This window comes from Leptopilina boulardi, unplaced genomic scaffold, assembly GCF_019393585.1.
Source record: "Leptopilina boulardi isolate dan_hultmark-lab unplaced genomic scaffold, ZJU_Lbou_2.1 LbouV2_121, whole genome shotgun sequence".
Lineage (NCBI taxonomy): Eukaryota > Metazoa > Arthropoda > Insecta > Hymenoptera > Figitidae > Leptopilina > Leptopilina boulardi.
In genome coordinates, this window is record NW_026137665.1 from 396597 (window position 1) to 419369 (window position 22773).

The 22773-nt window shown below is 24.0% G+C and overlaps 2 protein-coding genes across 3 annotated transcripts in view; both read right to left on the reverse strand.

Annotated features, from left to right (window-relative positions):
• LOC127285229 (neurocalcin homolog) overlaps positions 1-22773 on the reverse strand; it is a 229210-nt gene that overhangs the window by 174144 nt on the left and 32293 nt on the right. The gene's annotated exons all lie outside the window — the stretch shown is intronic.
• The window catches only part of LOC127285211 (neuronal calcium sensor 2), a 192067-nt gene that overhangs the window by 137254 nt on the left and 32040 nt on the right, over positions 1-22773 (reverse strand). The window contains exon 2 of the mRNA XM_051311119.1: positions 5022-5067. The gene's annotated coding sequence lies outside the window, so the exon portion shown is untranslated. The remainder of the gene's footprint in view (positions 1-5021; positions 5068-22773) is intronic.

Genomic DNA, 22773 nt, shown 5'->3' on the forward strand with positions numbered 1-22773 from the left:
ACAAAAAAAATATAGCGAGGATGATTGGAGTTGATTTTTCTGGAATTAATAAACAAATTTTATTTTTTAGATAACTTTCGATTTTTCCTTGACAAGCAGCTACTAGCCTTATATCAATATCTTAAGTTTTATCTCTTTTTGACTTAGAAAGATAAAATTTAATATTCAATATATTTTTAAAATGTAAATACAATAAAAATATTGCGAGTTGAAATAAAATTATGTTTCTTATATTTTTTTAGTAAAATATTTTTTAAAAAATAAAATCGGACAAGTGCGAGTTACACTCGCACTGAAATCGAGGGTTCCGTACTCGAAGCGAACTTATTTGGTATAAAAACAAATGTTTAAAAAATATGTGTTGTATGACAACTAATATAAGTGATACGAAGAGGAACAATTTTCTTGAATTTTACAAAATTGTTCCTTTTTGTATCACTTATATTAGTTGTCATACAACACATATTTTTTAAACATTTGTTTTTATACCAAATAAGTTCGCTTCGAGTACGGAACCCTCGATTTCAGTGCGAGTGTAACTCGCACTTGTCCGATTTTTTATATAGATATTTTAAATGTTTTAATAGTAAATAATGTCACTGGCATTTAGTGCACTATAATTACACAGAAAATTATAAGGTATTAAAATAAGCTACAACGTTTATTATTTTAATCCAATTTTGCTTATTTTAATACCAAAATGGATTAAAATAAGCAAAATTGTATTAAAATAATAAGCGTTGCAGCTTATTTTAATGCCTATTAATTTTCTGTGTAGTAAAATTCTAAAGAAAAAAAAAATTATTACAATGCTTTTTTATCAGTGAAAAATTGAAAAAAAATCACTGATATAAATTCTATATAGAGAGCACATATTGCAATATACGTGAAATGGCTGATGCGTTACGAAGTGCTACTACTGTCCGACATATAAATACTGTTACTACTTGTTCTCCCTCTCACGTATATTACAAAGACAAGAATAAATTTCACTTTATTAAAAAAGAGTCGTGCATAATTTTTTTTTTCAATATACAGCACATAGTATATTTTAATTAATTAAAAGAAACATAAAAATGAGAATTAATATTGGAAAAAAAGTATATAACTACAGTATAAATAATCGAAAACTTTCTGAAAGCTGTCTTGCTTGAAACTAATTCATATTAATAGTGAATGATACTGGAGTTTCTCAGAAGCTCCACAAAAGTCAATGTTTCAAAGCGTAAGTTTAATTCTCTCATTTCTCCGTCTAAGTGAAGAACAACGTTGAATCAAAGGTGGCCATTAATTTGCCTCTCTGAGGTTTCGATTTATTCTCGAAGCAAAAGAAACTTCGTTAACTATATAATATAGTAAATAGTCGTCACTATATATTTACAAATAAATACGCAGAACTGATACTATATACTTATTAATAAACAAATATTTCCCTTTACCAACTTTTATCTGCATTGAATTTTAATTCCTTTTTTTTCAACTTTCTTAAAAAAGCATAAAGTTTATTTTTATATCTCAAAGTAATGAGATGTTATTAAATAACGAAGCTAAAGTACGCAACGTTTACAGGCCTCGGATCGACTTAAAGGCACAAAAAAAGTCGTTTTAGTCGATTTATATTTAAAAAAAAGTCGATTTTTTTTATTTTAACTGAAATATTTTACAGATTTTTAAATAATTTTTTTTTTTAAATAATACTTTTGGAAGGGTTAAAGTTGAAATTTTTAGAAATAATTGAATTTCAAAAGATTTTGTTAATTTTCAGACAATAATTAAATTTTACAGAACTAAAAATAATTTAGCGAATAATTTTAGATAACATTTTTTAAATGTAATTAAATATTCAAAGATTTACAATTGAGATTTTTGAAATTAATTGAACATCAAGTGATTTTTAATTAAAAATTTTTAGATGATTTCAATAAAAAATTTATTAGAAATTGCGGACAAAAATACAATAATTTGAAAACTATTTTTAATTGAAAAATGCTTTCAGATAATTGAATTTCCTTAGAGTTATAATTGAAATTATAAAATTTCAAAAAATTAAAAAAAAAATTAAATTTTAGAAGCTTTTAAATTCAAATTTTTGAAAATAATTGAAATTGTGGATAATAATTCAATTTTAGTTGGTTTTTGATTGAAAATTTTGATAATAATTAATTTTGAATTGAAATTTTTAAAAATAATTGATTTTAGTTGATTTTGAATTGAAAATTTTGAAAATAATTGAATTCTAGTTGATTTTGAATTTAAAATTTTGAAAATAATTGAACTTTTCCAATTATTTTATGAAATAATTGAATTTTAATTGAAATTTTGGAATTAATTAAATTAAAATTAAATTAATTATATTGGAATTTTGGAAAATAATTGAATGCTAGTTGATTTTGAATTTAAAGTTTTGAAAATAATTAAATTTTTCCAATTATTTTGGGAAATAATTGAATTTGAAATTTAGAAAATAATTGAATTTCAATTGAAATTTTAGATAATAATTCAATTTTGGTTGGTTTTTGATTAAAATTTTTTAAAATAATTAATTTTGAATTGAAATTTTTAAACATAATTGAATTTTTTTTTATTTTAAATTGGAATTTTGGAAAATAATTGAATTCCAGTTGATTTTGAATTTAAAATTTTGAAAATAATTGCATTTTTCCAATTATTTTGGGAAATAATTGAATTTTAATTGAAATTTTGGATAATAATTTAATTTTAATTGATTTTTAAATTTGTTAAATAATTGAAATAAAGAAAATCTGAAGATCTGCATTTTATACTAAAAAAAATATATTTTATTTACAAATTTTTTTTTTTTTAAACTAGGTATAAGAAAAGTCGAAATAGTCTAATTTTATTAAAATAAGTCGAAAAAAGTCGGAAATAGTCGAAAAAGTCGTATAATTCGAGGCCTGCGTTTATGATAAACGATTTTTAGCAAATAATTTTTTAAAATGAAAAATTCTATAATTTTTTGCCTAAAAAATATTTTTTATAATTTGTTGATTAATGAAAACTACAAAAAATATTTTTAGGCAAAAAATTATAGAATTCTTCATTTTAAAAAATTATTTCTTTAAAAATCGTTTATCATAAACTTTGCGTACTTCAGCTTCGTATTAAATAATAAGTAATTAAGTTAATACATATATAGGCAGATCTCGGATTCACTTTAAGGGTAAGTCTATCTGGGACGCATTATTATGTTCTAAAAATCATTAGTTAGAATTTTCATTTTTTGGAATTTCATTTGTCATAATTATTTTTGAGCCGAATTTTTATTTGTTCGCATTAGTATTTTGCCGAAAATTCACTTCACACACACACACACTAAAAAATAATACTTACTTTCAGTTCACTTTTGACTTAAACCGTTAACATTAGAACAATTTTTACTGAATTTCAGCCTTCAGTGTATGATTTTAAGTACTAAAATTGACTTAATCTAGTTTTAAGATTAAAATTACACTAGTTTTAAGGCATTTTGATTTTAAGATGTTGACGGTTACAGTAATTGTTTTTTGTGTGGACAATTTTTATTTGTCAGAATTTTTATTTGCTTGAATTTTCATTAAACATAATTAGGCATTTTAAAGAATTTTTATTGGGTAGAATTTGATTGCATAGAATTTTCATTTTATTCTTTCAGATGAATTTTCATTTGTTCGAATTATTATTTGATATAATTTCCATATAACCGAGTTTTCATACTACAAAATTTTTACTTAACCGAAAAATCATTTAACAAAATTTCTAATTGTTAGAATTTTCATTTATCTAAAATTGCAAATGGCTTAAAAGTTTTTTGCAAAAAAAATATGCTCATATTTAATTTATCGTCATTAATTTTTTTTTCATTATTTTAAGTGAAAAAAAGTTTTAGTTGGTGTATTTCTTGACAATAATCAATTATCCTATAAAGGACAAAGCATTTTATTGTCTTGTTTTCAAGTAAATACTGTAAAAAATTTTACGAAATTTTAGTTTCAATATAGATAGTGCTGCCTTACTAGGACCTACCCTTAATCTTCCGAAAGATTAAAGGCAGTAGATATATTCTGCGTCTGCGCAGAATGTTTGTTTCTCCGCTGACGCAGAATATATCTACTGCCTTTAACTTGGATTAAATTTATCCACACCGTGAAAACGGGCTTTATATAATATTTATTACATTTTTATGTAATAAAATTTCTAAAAATATTAAAAGTTTCTTTATATAATTTATGTATTATTGTCAATTTATTTTAACAATTTTCAAATCTAGCGCCATTATCTAGAATTTTTTTTGTCACATGGTTGGCATTTGTACTTACTGTCAATTCACAAGATTTCTAACCTCAAAATTCTTCTCTTCGTGTATTTATAAGTCAAATAAAAAATATAATTAAAATATAATATAATTAATAATATAATATAATTAAAATTGAAGATTTGCATACAAGTAGCATATTGTATAAGCAGAAAAAATAATAGTATATTATGTGGCAAGCACGTAAAGTAGTACTTTTTAGGTGAGGATGTAATTTTCAGTACGAGCTGTCGTTAGTGCGACGTAGGTGAGACGAAGGCGAGCTGTAGGTGAGATGAAGACGAGCCGAAGGCGAGTCGAGTCGAGCCGAAAGCGAGCCGAGTCGAACCGAAGTCGCACAGACAGCGAGTATTGAAATCATCCGAACCTAAAAATTACTACGTGCGAGCCACATACGCTATTTTTTTCGCCATTGTTATGAAAAAGTGAAACAATTTTAAAGAAAAAAAATAATAAAAATTGATAAATAAAATAAAAGCAAAAAAAAAAATTATGCAAAAATTAACAACTGCCTAAAAAAGACTTTATAGGGCAGTTTACTGCCTAAAAAAGACTTTATACGGCAGTTTGCTGCCTAAAAAAGTCTTTTTTAGGCAGTTGGCCCAAACTGCCTTAAAAAGTGCTACTTTATCTGCCCAAAACAGGCACAAAAAAGACACTTTTTCATGTCAATGGCGAAAAAAACAATATTTACATAAATAATACTCACCAAAATGGACGTACTAAAGAATCCATCCTTATGCGGCGATATTTTACTGAAAAAAAAATTTCAATTAAAATATATATTATAATAAAGTTGAAAAAAAAATTATTTTTAAAATTTTTGTTCACTACTGTTAGGCAATATTTGTAATTTTTTTTTTCATTTCATAATTATTATTATCTGAACATCTTTAAGAACAAGAAAGGATATAAAAAAATGCACCTGCAGATTGAGTCGAGCTTAGCAGACGAAAGAGGTCACGAAGGTAGGGTGGTCAATGCACTATCTAATAATACCACCATATTTCATCCTCTCTTTTCACCTGCCCACAAGCGTAATAAGAGAATATTAAGATCTTTGTAAGAATCTCAATGGAAAAAAACTTTCTGACTGAATATAATTTCTTTTTTTTTTTACTTGAAATTTTATATTTTATGCTCCACTCTCTCTCTCTTTCTTTCACCACTTTTGAATTTTAAAGATCCTTTTTAATAAAATGAAGGTTGTTAAAAGTTTCTAATTACTATTTTCAATCCCGTCGGAACTTCCAACGGAATTTCATCGGAGTTCCAAAGAATTTCCGATGTGATTCCAACGAGATTCCGATGGAATTCCAATTAATTATTTTTTAATTTTTAGAGTTCTACATTAAAAAAATTATTATTATTATTATAAAATAAAATTTTTATCATAGAAACTTTACTAAAAAATTTTATTTTGCTTCCTCGTGGAGGAAGCTATGTAGTCCTTTCGTTTATAAAATTTTTAAAAATGGTGAAAACAAATTTTCCTCTGTATAGAAACATGTTATATGAGATCCTGATCAATTGTCCGGATGTATGTGTGTGTGTGTGTGTATGTGTGTGTGTGTGTGTGTGTGTATGTGTGTGTGGATAGTTTTTGTGAACACGATATCTTTAACAGGTTTTAATGGATTTGGGTAAAATTTGGTAGGCTTATTTAACACATTAATCTCTCAAAAATGACGAGAGGATTTTTAAAAATACCCAAAAAAAAAAATTTTATCGTCTTTTTTCCAAAATTTTTTTTTAATTGAAAAAATTTTTAAATCGAAAAATTTAAGGTAATATATAATATAATCGTCTTCTTTATGTCAAGATGAATCGATTGATATATATAAAGTATAGATTTGATTGAAATTTAAAGAATTAATGAAAGTTAAAAAATCAAAAATTCTCATTTTAGCTAAAAAATGATGTGTTTGATTAAATTCAAGTTTATATATGAAATAATTTTATTCCTTGCATTGAAGCAAATCAATTAGTATATAGAAAGTATACATTTGAATAAAATTAAAAAAATTAATGAAATTTAAGAAATAAAAAATTTACGTCTTAGCTAAAAAATTGTGTTTTTATTTAAATTCAAGTTTAAACATAAAATAATTGTATTCCTTGCATTGAAACGAATCGACTGGTATGTATAAAGTATACATTTGCGTTAAATTAAAACAATTAATGAAAGTTAAAAAATAAAAAATTTACATTTTAACAAAGAAATTTTGTGTTTATTTAAATTCATGTTCAAATATAAAATAATTGTATTCCTTTTTTTAAACTTTCATTTACTCTTTCAATTTAAATAATAATAATAATTTAAATATATATCATACATACCAATCGATTTATTATAATGCAAGGAATGCAATAATTTTATGTTTAAACTTGAATTTAAACAAACACAATTTTTTTATGTATATTAATTTCAGTGTTACTGCTTCCTCCATGAGGAAGCAAATTTTTTGCATCATATAATGAGGAAGCAAAATGTTCATGAAATGAACATAAAGGACACCCTACTTGTTTTATGAAATATTATCTTAGTGTATGGCTCAAAAGTTTAAAAAAATCGGATTTCCGTTTGAATTCCGTCGGAATTCCGATTAATTATCATAGGAACGTTTTAAAAAAATATATTTGAAATTTTTTTTTTTTTTAGTAAGGTTTCTATGATAAAAATTCTATTTTATAATAATAATAATTTTCTTAATTTAGGACTCTAAAAATTAAAAAAGAATTAATCGGAATTCCATAGGAAATTCTTTTCAACTCCGATGAAATTCCGACGGAATTCTGATGGAATCTCCAGGGGTCACTTGAATTTTTTATTTTTTTAAATAATTACAAAAGAAAAAGACAATTTGATTAATTCACGTGAAATTCCCCATGTATATAAAAGAGGAAAAAATATATAGTGTAATATAACTGAATAATCTTGTTATTGTTGGTGTAAGATAAATCCGAGAAAATGATGCGGGATAAAGAAAAATTGCGTTAAAAATAAATAGGATCATGATTTTTGGTGTGCGTGCTTAATCTATCCTGCGGCAAATAGGCATCCCATTTCTAATAATGTGGTGAGTTGGTAATAATTACACCATAGGGCGGAATTCCCTCTGAGAGAATGCTACAGGCGTATTTGTAGGCGATAGGTAACTCGCAGTTCATACACGTATATATATGTACATCCGGATATCATCTATACATACACACCTATCAATCTACAGTTACTGTATATAGAAAAATAAGGTGTGGTCGTGTGTGTTCTTCAAAACTTATATTATATAGACTCTGCAAGAGAATAAAAAATGGGGCTCATGATTATTCCCCCAAATTTCAATTTCATAATTTTCAAGACATCGAAATTCTTATTATCGAAATGTCATTTCACATAATTTTTATATTGCGAAATACCATTTCATATAATTTTTATTTTTTCAAATAATCATATTTATTCTAATTTTTAAATAATAGAATTATCTATTGACATAATATTTATTTTGCCGAAAACTTCTTTAGCATAAACTTCATTCTTCAACATTGTTATTTGGCACAATTATTAATTCTCCGAATGATTACATAACCTAAAATTCATTCATACTAATCGCCATTTAATATAATCTGCATGTTTTTGAAATGTCATTTCACATACTTTTTATATTTCGAAATAACGTGTACACGGAAAGAAAGTTTGTAGCAATATTTGATATTATGGTGTTACTTTTTAGTATATTTGGTTACAATTGCGGAACATTTTGGCATGATAACGATTTTCGATACTATTTTTAAGAATGATTGAGATTAAAATAAAAATATTTAATATAGTTGGAAAGAAAATTTGATATAATATTTACAAGCCCCTTTTTACCATTATCTTGATACAGACCTGAATTTCTTTTATATAATTAATTTCGAATATTTTACAATAAATCAGTAAAAAAAATTGTTCTTCAAAAAATAATAAAATATTTAATTATTTCCCAATAAATAATGATTTTTATTTATATTTTTAAACATGTTTTGATATAATTTTACCTTTCTCATAAGCGGTGAAAAATATGTCTGGTTAGTATATCAGAATGGTCACATCAGTTTTTCACATGAGCGTAAATTTGTATATGAAGCGTTATTCTGCGAATGTTATACGTATTATCGTTAGTATAGGTTAGGAATAAAAATAAGCCAATCGATGTAAAACATTGCGGTGTATGTGTATGTGTGTGTGCATTTAAAAGTTCATATCCTCGTCTATCCTCGAGATGAGAAAGAGATAAAACTTTGGCGTAGAATCTGTTGGTGTTTCTGTCGTCTTATGTCACGACTGAACCACTTCGAATTTTTAGTATAGTTTTAACAAATTTCGAAATAATCTTTCCAAATTTTCATATAAATTTAGTAAATAACGAAGTGCGCGTCGGTTTAACTTATTTCTGGTTTTTCGTATAAATTTATCAATTTACGAAATAATAATTTCAATTTCTGGAATATATTTACTAAAAAGACTATTGGTAAAAATATACCGATTTTCGTTATCAAACCCAAATGTTCCGCGTTTGAAAAAGAGAATACTAAAATTTCCTATCAGATTTATCAAATATTGCTACTAAATTTCTTTCCGTGTAGGTTTAAATTTAGTAAGTATGTAAATGCTATTCTGACGGCTGATTGCTTGAAAATCCGCGGTTTTCCTTTCCTACCTTTCTTCGTATACTTTTACTGTTATTTCTTACCGCCAAATTTTCCCTCTAATCGCATTTTTCGCGGCGTCCTATTTTCTTAGCCAATAGTATTTAAATTATTTTGGTAAGGACAGAGCGATTCCTCTCTTTCTAATTCCGTTGTAACGTATACAGAGAACAATGCCATTGTCCAGCTGTCAATCATTTTTCTATTATTAATATAATTTCTTTAAATCTTTGATATCTTAAAAAATAATAATTTGACAATGATTTTATTTTTACCATTAATTTTTAAATAATTTTTACTTTTATATGACATATAATTTTTACTTATTATTATTAATTTAAGCAATTAAATATAATAATTTGCATTATTTTATTTTAAAAAAAATATGGTTAATTAATTTAATTATAGTTTATATTTATTTTTAATATTGTTAATAAAAAATCTTTAAATTTGAATTAAATTAATAATTGTTTTATATTCGAAATTGTATCTTTCCTCTCTTACTAATATTTTTCCCATGTATATTCTTTTATAGTGTTATCTATGAATGTCTTCTATCTCTTTTTAAATTTATTTCTTAAGAGCATTTGAACCTTCGTGACGTCACAAATCATGGCGCATGACACGCAAACTTCTCAGGTATGTGAAAAGCACAATTTTGAATATTTTTTAAAAAAACCTTTTGGAAAATGTTCAGAATAACATAGACTCTGTCTGTTATGTGCGGAAAATTCAAAATTTTGCGTTTAAAACGTTTTTTAAACAATGTTTAAGTTGGTTGTCACAAGTAAGGAAAAATACACGAATTGCTTATATGTAGGCCATTTTTGGAACTTAAACATTGTTTAAAAAACGTTTTAAACGCAAAATTTTGAATTTTTCGCACATAACAGACAGAGTCTGTGTTATTCTGAATATTTTCCAAAAGGTTTTTTTAAAAAATATTCAAAATTGTGCTTTTCACATACCTGAGAAGTTTGCGTGTCATGCGCCATGATTTGTGACGTCACGAAGGTTCAAATGCTCTTAATATTTCTTTTCTTTGATTTTTATAAATAATTTATAACTTTTCTTTAAATAATTAATTATTTTTATAATAATTTTACAAAATAAAATAATTTTTATTATTTTATTTATCAATATTTAAGTTAATGTTAAAAGATATTTTATTTATATATTATTAATTATTTAATATTTCTTTATAATATTTAAACATTAAATTTTTTCTTCCTATGCACTTTCACATTTTTAGAATTTCTATATTAGTATATAATTTAGACATTCATATACACACATATATATATACTCGTTCTCCTGAGTGCAAGTGCACTCATGAAAACAGTATTTTTTTTCTTATATTTTCCTTTATTTGGATTTAAATATATTTAATCTTTTGACTATTGGAATAACTCTTCACTGGCTCAAAATTTCTAAAGTGGGCAAGTAATTTTTTTATGACAAAATTTTCATATGTCATATCAATAATTTTATAGTATTTACGAATCAAACTATGTCCCAAAAGTTTAGACAAAAATTTTATCTAAATTTTGAGCTTATGTTCGTTTTTTCATTAAGGGAATTTAAGGTTATGTTTGTCGGACATAGTCCTAAACCCAACGGTCTCTTGACCATGTTCTTGAATTTTGCGGTTATGTTTGAACTAAGGCCTTGAATCCGGCAAACCTTGAACCCTTGAATTTTGAGGTTATGTTTGATCAATGATCTTCATGTGCAACAAAAATGAACTAAGTTGGTGGCGCCACTTTATATGTCGTTTAGCATTGAATCATTTTGAGTTGCAACAAAAATGAGAATAGGTTTTTTCTGTATAGGACCTTGAATTTTGAGATTATGTTTCGTTTTAATACTAATATATAGGTACTAGGTAGATATATAAATCATTCCATGTCAAGAGTGTCCAACCTAAAACCTATATTCTATAACTTACCATGATAAAATTCAAAATGGTTGATCCAATATGGCGAACTTTTCCTTAAGTTCATCAGATTTGCTTAAAACTCATTACTCGCTGTTTTCGAGGACGCTAATTAAAAATTAATTATCAAATTCATAATCAGTGACACGAAAAAATCCCCAAAGTTTTTAAGCAAATCTAATAAATTAAAAAAAAAATCGTCAATTTTGAATTTTGAAATTCTGATTTCAAATTCGTAATTAGTGACCCCTGAGTAACGAGTACCAAGCCATCATTCAAGATGCATTCTAAACTTTAAAATGTACATTTAATTTGAACGTGGATTTATATAATTGCAGACCTGTTGAAAATATGTGGTGAATATTACAGGATATACTCTAGAAAAGTTTAGCATTTGAGAACATTTATATAAAATTAATGGAAGCAAATACTAAACATTTCAAAATAGTTTATTCATAATATTGTCTAAATTGTGAAGAACCTGTACAAAAGGATTTAAAATTTATAAATTAGCAAAAAAAAAAATTTTTAATAGTAAAAATGAACTAAATTCAGATATAAGAAAGTAAAATTAGTTCAGAATTAGATTCAGAGAGACACATTTCTCACAATTTTACCGGATTCAATTTCAGTGAATAATTATTTAATCTTTATATAATATATTAAACTAAAATTTCACTTATGTCTCAATTAAGTTCTAGACAAGTTTAAATTAGCTTCGTTAATTAAGCTCTGATATCGATTTCACGATGGAAAGATAGATTGGGAAGGGGCATTCAAATGAAACCAATGACAAAGTGCTCCATACGTACTTGTAATTGAATAATTAATACCTCACATAGTTGATTTGTATATTAAACAACTTCAATTATAACCATGCATGAATGTTGGAATTGTAATAAATTTTAAATAATATAATATTAAAATCAAATCAAATATTTAAAAAAAAACACACACATTCTGCTACAAAAGAAATTCATCGATTATTTAATTGAAACATAAAATTTTTTTTTAAAGAGCGAATTGAAAGCTATTTTAAGAAAGAAGAAGAAATAGTACGATGAAAATGAAAAAGCTTCTCAGATGCCGTTTAGAAAATAGGGAATGTGCTCATAAAATAGCCTCATAAAATCTTCACAGCAAAATAAATTATTTTCAAACGTCAAATACAACCATTAAACAAATGTAAAAAGACAAGAATATATTTTCAAATTTTATATTATCTATTGTTCTTTTTAAGAAATGCTTCTCATTAAAAAAAAAAAATTCTCAGATTAAATTTCACAGTTAATTTCGAAAATAATTTAATTATTATCAATCGATTATTCAAAATTTTGGTGACACTTTAAAATTTTATTTAATATACGCGACTAGATAATTATAATTTTTCCATAGCAGAACTGTAAAAATTAAATCTTATTTCAACCTACTTTGGATTGAAATAGTTTATAAAAAATTGAATTTCGAATAAATTTTAGTATGTAATTTTAAGCCTAAAAATGTAAAAATTATCTGAAACTTATTTTAAAACAAAAATTTGGGTAATATTCATTTATTTTGGTTTTAAGATATAAACGGAATTAGATTTTGTTTTTTCTGTGAGTATTTTTAAAATTGTATAGGAGATAGTGGAATACATTGAATCACTGTTTACAGTGGATAATTTCAATTTGTCTGGAAAATTACTTTACAAAATTCTGTAAAATTCTAAATATAAATTAGGTTTACATATATTATCCAAACTACGTCCAAAATTTTAAGGTAAGTTGATTCATTATTTCTAAAGAATCGAAAAAAACAAAATAATTTTTAAATATAAAAAGCAAAAATTTTCAAAAAACAAATATTATGCTGTTTTGTGCAAAAATGTATATTTTTAAAAAAAATCAAAATTCCGAGGAAAAAAAATTAAAAAAACATATTTAAAAACATCTAAAATAAAAATTTTCGAAGCGTCTAAAATTAAAATTTACAAAAAAAAACAAATCTTTTGTGCACAAATTCATTTTTTTAAAAAAATCAAAATTTTGGACAAAAAAATTTTTTAAACGTCTATTTTGAAATAACAAAACATGAATGTACAAAAGAGCACAATTTTGGTACAAGATTTGTTTTTTGAAAATTTTAATTTTAGAAATTTTAAAAATGTTTTTAAATATTGTTGCCCTGAATTTTGAGTTTTTCAAAAAATGAATTTGTGTACAAAAGAGCACAATTTGGAACAAGATTTGTTTCCTTGAAAATTTTAATCTTAGACGTTTTTGAAAATGTTTTTTAATTTTTTTGCCCTAAATTTTCAGTTTTTAAAAAAATGAATTTGTTCAGTGAAGAGCACAATATTGTTGTTTTATTTTTTGAAAATTAAAATTTTACTTGTCTAACTTCATGGACATTATTTTTATTGAAAATTTCAAAACTTAGAAATGTAAATACTAAGAAAAAGATTTAAAAATTTCGCGTCACATTTTTTCTAGGATATGAAGTTTAATTTTGCAATATTTTCTAATTTTTTTTGTATGCAAAATAAATTTATTGTATCAAATACTTTTTATTTGTATCAAAAATATGAAATATTTGAGTGAAATAAATAAATTAATAGTTGCAAGTAACTCATTATTATTATCGTTTCAAATAAATATTTAATTGATTGAAATATTTTTTTATTTGTCTTGATGAAATAGTGTATTAGTATTAAATAATTTAGTTCACTTGAATCCATTAAATAAAGTTATTGTATCAAATACTTTTTATTTGTTTCACTAAAACAAAATATTTGAGTGAAATAAATACGTTAATTGTTTCAAGTAAATCATTATTATCGTTTCAAATAAATATTTAATCGATTGAAATATTTTTTTATTTGTCTTTAATTATGAAATACATAGTGTATTAGGATTAAATAATGAATTATTTGTATTAAATAATTCAGTTTATTTGAATCAATTACATAAATTTATTGTGTCAAATACTTTTTATTTGTATCAAATAAACGAAATATTTGAGTGAAATAAATGAATGAATAGTTTCAAGTAACTCATTATTTGTATTAAATAAATTCATTTATTCAATTCAATTAATTATTTAATTGAACCAAATACGATTTATTTGGTTCAAATAAATGCGATTCAAATAATTCAAGTTATTTGAATCAAATACATATTTTTTTGATCCAAATAAAAAGTATTTGAACCAATTAAATATTTTTCAAATAATTTCAAGTATTTGAATCAAATAAATTTTTTTTTCAGTGTATAATACCAACATAAATCTGAAAGTGGCCACAACTGATACATCTGACCTATACTACTACAGTTTTGAAAAAAAAGTGATTCACTGTTGACCATTCTCCACTATATGTAAAAAAAAAGTGAACTGTTTGAAAAAAAGAAGATTGCATATCCAATCTTCAGAAATATAAATTTCTATCAGTGTGAATATACGTATACATACAAAAGTTGAAATCCGCGACAATATTTCACAAACCTTTACGTTTTCTGCACAGAGCTAGACTCGTAAACAAAGACATCTCGCAAAATTTCAATATCCGCTCTCTTTTATATAACTGATGTGTATGAGTTAAATTAAATATGAAAAATTTCTATTGTGTATCTTATATACAAATTTGCCCCCCCCCCAAAAAAAGAAAAAAAAATGTAATTAAAATGTTGTCATATAAATAATGGAAAAAAATTAGAAATCCGGTACATTTTGTCGGGAACATTTTGCATAAATCTATTTTCCAATGTCAACTAAGTTCAAACTTATTACGAGAGCTTGCGTAGAAAATGTGGAAAGTTATTAATCGAAAATAATTAAATTACAACACGGGACTATGAGAGCGTTGAAAGCCCGCATACATGTGTCACTCGTTAATATTTATGTCTACTATTTTTCAAATTTTTTTTTTCCTTATAACAAATTCAAAGACCGCAAAGATTTTTTTTTCGTGCAGAAAATTCATTTTTCACACAAAAAATAATTAGTGACAAATTTTTGAACATCGTTCTATAAATAATATTTATTATAATTTTTTTTGGAATTTCAATTTAAAAATAGCAAAAAAAGAAAAATTCAACCCAAGTGAAAAAATTAACGTTACTAACGTTACTAATGTTACTAACGTTAGTACCTATAAAAAATTAAGAGTTTCTAAAATATATTTTCACAGAAACTTTGCCACTTTCACTTCCACTTAAACTTTTTATAATTTTCATTCCCATTTCCACTTATACTTTTTCTAATTCTCATTCGCACTTCCATTCTCACTTCTACTCTTTCTAATTCTCATTCCCACTTCACTTCCACTTTTTCTAATTTTCATTCCCATTTCCACTTCCACTTTTTTATATTCATTGCCACTTCCACTTTTTCTAATTTTCATTCCCATTCCTATTTCCAATAAAAAAGTGAAAGTGGAAGTGAAAGTGGAAATGAGTAACGTTAGTAATATTAGTAACGTTAGTCATGTTAATTTTTCTACTTGGGAAGAAAATTTTGAAAAATTAAATTATTTTCGACAATGTTAGAATTTTTAATTATTGAAAAAATGGAAATTTTTTAAAACTCCACACATGATTCATTGTTTGAAATCATGAAAAAAGTAACAAAAAGAAATTTTGTCGATGAAAAATAATAAAAGAAGAGTGGAAGAAGATAAAATTTAAAAGGACCATCTGTGAAATTCCAATCAATCAAAATTTATCTTATTTAAAATTGATGATTTTTTTTTGTCGATTCTTGGAATTGAAAACCATAATTCGATATGAAAAAAATTGAAAAAAACTAATTTCATTCATATTCTATAAATGTATTAAAAAATATACTGAATAAATTGGCTTCTTAAGACATTACATATTTTTAAAAAATCAAAACTTCCATAATTTTTTATCCAGTAACAAAAAAAAAAAAATTCGTATTTTTTAATTTTTCAACGATCCTAAAATTCACGTTTATAATCAACGATTTTTAATGAAATATTTTTTTGTCTGAAAAATTCTATAAATAAAATATTCGTTTTATTTATTTGTTTTTTCAATGTGTTTTTTTTTTCAATCAAAAAATTATTTTAAAAAAACCTTTTTTTTGATAAAAACTATTATAATATTTTTCATAAAAATTTCTTTAAAAAAATGTTTGTCAAAAAAAATTGTTTTAAATGAAAACTTAAAGTGGAATGCCCCATAAAAGAAATATTTTTCATATATAAACAGCATATTTCAAGTAATATTATATACTTTAAAAGAAAAACTTCTTGTCAGCATCTTTGAAGAGTTACCAAAGTGACAAAATATTTTGAAAACTATTTCAAATTAAGAAATTCCAAAGAAATTTTTGTTTTCTTTTACATATTTTACACTCGCGAGCAAAACTGATGAAAAAAAAAGTTGATGAAATTTTATCATCCACTATAATTTTTTTTTTTATGTACAATCTCACTTTTATTAGATTGAAAACAATTGACATATTTATAATCAAACGATAGGAATTTTCACCATCAAAATATTATCGAAATTGTTATATAATTAGCATCAGATTTGAATTTTTTAATTTCTATAAATTTCTCAATTTCTATAATTGAGAAAAGATTTCTTTAATTTAAAGAAACCAGTTTCTTTTACTTGTATTCTTTCATTCAAAATAAAATTTTCTTTGATACAAAAAATAGCTTCTTAGTTTCAAAGAAAATTTCTTTAATTTAAATAAATTTTCTTTGAATCAAAGAAAAATTTTTCAAAAAAAGATCTTTTTTCTCGGTGTGTCAGTGAAATTAATTACCAAAATTTTTGTAAAAAAATCGCAGATTTCTTTTAAAATTTCTATGACATAATATAAATAATAAAAATATTTGCTCAAACGTACTAAAAAATAAAATAATACTTTTACAAAAAAAATTAAAATGTAAACATTAATTTGGAACCACCTGTAGTTAAAGTTGAGAAACTCAAAAATAAAAATTATCGATATTATAGGGAAAACGAAGGTATCTTATCTGGTGCAGTTTTCTACCTTATCCATGGTGGTAAATGCGAATCAAATTTTCTCTACAAGTACAAACATCTATCGAGTAATGGCGCCACTATATTCAAAATTTAAATCACAATTCTTTAATTCCAAATAATATTGATGACAAAAATTTTTTGTACCCCTTATCTGACGCATTCTTTAAAAGAAAACAATTAAAGTAGAATATATAAATATTATATATATATATCTCTTCAGAGACAAAAAAAACAATAAATAAAAGGTTACTTTTTATAAGAATAATATATCGTAGCGATCTTTTGTTTTTAGTTCAATAAAATCATTGAAATCTACATTTGAAAAAAATTTATTTGATTTTAATAATTGGTTACTTTTAAGTATTAGCAAGTAAACATTTATTTAAGTTAAATAATTTTCTACGGAAGTATATTAGGTGTTTTTCTTTTTTTTAGTAAAATATTTATTTAGTTTTTAAACAATTTTCTATCGATTTTTTTTTTACAAAATTTAAAACTTTTATTCAAATGTGTGCTATTTTTACAAAAAAATACGGTATTTTAAAATCCTCTGAGTACTTTTCTAGATTTTGAGTTATTAATTTAGAAAAATATTTATTTACTTTTTTTTAAACAATTTTTCATCAATATTTATTTTTTGTTCTAGCACAAAAAGTGAAAAAGAGATTTTATACCATCTGTATTTCAATTTAATTTTTTTAACATATAAAAATAATTTTTTTGTACTTCAATATATAAATAATGATAATAATAATAATAATTATAATAATAATAATAATAATAAAGAATTGTATGGGTTTTAAAAATTTTTAATTTTTTTAAGAAATAATATTTATAAAAAAAATTTTCAAAATGTAAAACAGACAAACATTATCATTCTTCAATTTTCCATAATGGAATATGATTCTAGATTTCGAAAAAAAGATCGAAATAAAATTAACAACTGTATAAATAATGTAAATTTTGATTAATTGAAAGCAATTTTTTTAAAGTAGAAATTCTTCTGAAATTTTTAATATTTTTCATCGACAATTTTTTTTTATACTTTTCTTATGATTTTGAACAATCATAATCGTATGGATTTTAATTTTTTTTTTAATTTATTAAAAAAATAAAATTTCTAAAATTTTCACAAAACCTTCTCTTTTTCTCTCAAAATATGTGGGATGCATGATTATGTTCTAAAAATCATTAGTTAGCATTTTTATTTTATGGAATTTCATTTGTCATAATTAATATTGAGACGAATTTTTATTTGTTCGAATTAGTATTTTCCAGAATTTTCATCAAAACGATTTTTCATACTACAGAATTTTTAATTAACCGAAAAATCATTTAACAGAATTTTTAATTGATAGAATTTTCATATTCCGAAATTGCAAATGGCCGAACAAACAATCGACAGAAAGATTTTTTCGCGATTTTTAAAATCAACCAATCACAATTTATGAAGAATTTTTAATTGGTTAATTTTAAAAATCGCGGCGAAATCTTTCTGTCGATTGTTTGTTCGACCATTTGCAATTTCGGAATATGAAAATTCTATCAATTAAAAATTCTGTTAAATGATTTTTCGGTTAATTAAAAATTCTGCAGTATGAAAAATCGGTTATATGAAAATTACATCAAATAATAATTCGAATAAATGAAAATTCATCTGAAATAAAATTCTATGCAATGAAATTCTACCCAATAAAAATTCTTTAAAATGTCTATTATGTTAAATGAAAATTCGAGCAAATAAAAATTCTGACAAATAAAAATTCGAACAAATAAAAATTCTGTGAAGTGCATTTTCGGTTTTATAAAAATTCAGTAATATAGAAAATCGTTTTGATGAAAATTCTGCAAAATACTAATTCGAACAAATAAAATTTTGGCTCAAAAGTATAATTATGACAATTGAAATTCCATAAAATGAAAATTCTAACTAATGATTTTTAGAACATATAGTCATGCGTTCCATTTTTTTCCAGTCTTGATGAAAAAAAAATCTGAATGAATCTACACCTGCTATTACTAGTTTTAATTATTCATTTTATTCATATTTCATTAATAATTTAGATATATATGTAATGCTAGTTTAATTTTGTTTACTTGACATTGAAAATGCGTTTGATTATATTCAGCTTAAGATTTTTATTAATCGGGATTGAATAAACGATAAATATTTATTTGTGTATTTAACGTTAGTTCATATATAGTGTTTGATTTATGTTATATGTATATACACCTTCTGCCGGAAATTAATCCTATTTTTCATCTTGCGTTTATCTGACCCGATGTGTAGCGTGTTTATCTAGCCTTAATATCAAATTCAACATTTTAAATGCAATTAAGTGGACTCTAACGCTCGCAAAGTCACGAAAAGTTCGAGAGGTATGTTTGCTAATTTGCGGATGAACGTTAGTTCTTTCTTTTAATCGATTTTTTTTCCACAAAACATTAACTGACCTTATTTCTTGAAAATTTTTATATATATATATATATATATAGTTCTCTTCAAAATTCAGAAAAATATTTTTCTTTTCGTATCAAAAATATTTTTTTATCCACATACACTGTAAAAAGAAAGGTATTAATTTAATACCGACTTTAGGTACTAAATTGTCATTTGGTTCTATTTTGATACCTAAAAGCGGTACTGTTTTAGTACTTTCTTTTTACAGTGTACTATTAGTTTATTTGTTTAAAAGGTTAACATTCCACGTGAAATTTATCTATGACATTATAAATTAGGATAAATATATTTTTTTTCGTTCTTTAAAAAAAAAGTGGTATTACACTGAAAAAAATGTTGCCGAGAGATTTAACTACCATTGGGTAGTTGACTAGAAAGTAGTTAAAATAACTACTTTTTTAGTTAATCTAATCATGTTGATGTAGTTAATGTAACTATTTTTAAGAAGTTAATAAGTAATAGTTGATTTTACGTAAATATGTAGTTAAAGTACAACTACAGGTCGGTAGTAAAATTAACTTTCTTAAGGTAGTAAAAACAAGTGGAATTGTAGTCAACTCAAAATTTCAAGAGTTGTAAATCCAACTACTATTCACCAGTTATATGAAATGTAGTAAAAGAAATTATTTTCTTTAATTAATATAACTGCTTTTTGAGTAGTCAATTTTTTATTAATTTCTATGATTTTATAGGCTTCAATAAAATTCTTGTTGTAGAATTAACAGGTCGTCTGTAATTAAAACTACTACTTTAAGTAGTAGATTTTTACTATTTTAATTAATTCGATAAACTTAAAGAAGATTTTTCATGTAGAATTTACAAATCGTTTCCAGTTAAAACTATTACTTTAAGTAGTAGATTTTACTACTCAAAGTGGTACAATAGGCTTTAAGAACATTTTTGTTGTAGAATTAACAAATCCTTTGTGATTAAAACTATACTACTTTAAGTAGTAATTTTTTACTATTTTAATTAATTCAATAAGCTTGAAAAACGTTTTTGATGTAAAATTTACAAATCGTTTCCAATTAAAACTACTACTTTCAGTAGTAGCTTTTACTACTTAAAGTGGTTCAATAAGCTTTAAGAACATTTATGTCGTAGAATTAAAAAATCCTTTGCAATTAAAACTATCACTTTAAGTAGTAGATTTTACTGCACTATGCAATTAAACAACTTATAATATAATTAAAAGATGAAAAATTGACAAGTCAAAACTTAAAAAGGATAGTTATAGCAACTAATAAAAGTAGTAAAAATGACTACTTTAAATAGTTAAATTACCAATTGGACAAGCAGAAAGTAGTCTTCGAGTAGTTTGCAGACTGTCGTAGCGAGCGTGCGTGGTTAGTCGGATAAGGTATCAGATTGCGAGCGTTAGGGTCGAGGGTTCAATTCCCGTCGGTTAGAAATTTTCTCTGTTAGGTACATAATCGTTAGGGCATAAAATAAGCGTCAATATAGGAGAGAGGATGAAAAAGTCAATTCTACTGATAATAAACAATTATAAATAAAAAATAATTTTATTTTCCTATTTTAAGTAGTAATATCTACTACTTAAAGTAGTAGTTTTAATTGCAAAAGATTTATCAATTCTACAAAAAAATGTTCTTAAAGCCTATTGAACCACTTTCAGTAGTAAAGTTTACTACTTACATCTTGAGTTGTTTTAACATTTTTAAATTGAGTTAATACAATCACAAAATGTCATTCTACCAATTACATTTTTAATTGGTTTAACTATTCCCAAGAAGCACGTAATATATCCTCAATATCAAGGTAATATTACACGTGAGATTCGTAATATAACGCTGTAATATTACAGTAATCTTACAGTGATCTTAAAATGTCCGCCTCAAGGTAATATTACCGGGAATATTACTGTAATATTAACGGTAATATTACAGTAATATTACAGTAATATTACAGACTGATTTGAGTTATTCATAAAGCATAAAAAACGTAAATATATTATAAGTCAATTTGTAAAGAAATGTTCCCATAATATTACTGTAATATTCTCTTGTAATATTACCTTAATATTACGGTATAATATTACTGCAATATTACTGTAATATTACCTTAATATTAGCGCGTAATATTACAGTAACATTACCGGTAATATTACCTTGAGGCGGACATTTTAAGATCACTGTAAGATTACTGTAATATTACAACGTTATATTACGAATCTTACATGTAATATTACCTTGATATTGAGGTTATATTACGTGCTTCTTGGCTTTTTATATAGTTAATAGAACCGTTTAAATTCAGTTGAGGACCTATTGTACTATTCAGAGTAGTTAAAAAGTAGTAAAACCTACTAGTTTTTTTTCAGTGTACGTATTTTTTTTTTTATGAGTGCCCTAATGTTTGAGTTATAAATTTTTAAAAATCAGGGTTTTTCGAGGTTTTTTAAAAGTAGAACTTATTTCAATGACATCTAACTCTAAATTTAACTATTAAATTTAGATATTTTGTGAAGAAAAAAGTTTCTATCTTTTTCGTCTATTTCGTCGACTTTTGAAATACGTTACTCTCTAAATTTGAAGTAAAAAAAAGTTTTAACCAATTTGAATTACTAACTTTTTACTTTTGAGTTAGTTAAATTTTACTAATGCGATAATAAAAATAATTTTCTTTTCTACTATTAATTATAGTTAAATTTTACTAATTCAAAAGCAAAAAGTGAGTCAATAATTCTAATTAATTAAAATTTTTACTATTTCAGATTTTTCAATTTTATTTTTATTTTTCAAATATTTTTATAAGAATATTAGAGGAGAAATCCACATTGGTAAGTTTGAGGTTATGTTTGTTAATTATTTAGTTTCAATTTTCGTTTATTTTTAATCAATATTTTACAAACATAAAAAATGCACGTTTTTAGTTTTTGAACAAAAAAATAGTTATATATGTTAAAAATTTGTTTTTTAACCATTATAAAAAAAGTATTTTGTAAATTATTTTTTAACCTAAATTAATGTTAATATTATATATAAAAATGTTGTAATTTAATAAAAATGTGAATTTCTTTTCTTAAAAAAGACATTATCACGTAAAAAATATTTTTGACGTTCCACGAGAGAAGGGACCTTACGTCAAAAAAATTGTAGGTTATGTTTAATGATAGTCTTACTTTGATAAAAAGTTTCTTTTTAATCAGATATAATCAAAATTAGTTTTTATTGAATTTTTTGAATGTAATAGAAATATAAACATAAATGTTTTATTTGTATTGAGATTTAATTCTCTGTGAATATTTTTAATTCAAAAATCACAAACATAACCTAAAATTTTCTCTACATAAGATCCATTCTCTCGTGGAGCGTCAAAATTTTATTGGTTACTAAATAAATATAATTTTAGTTTA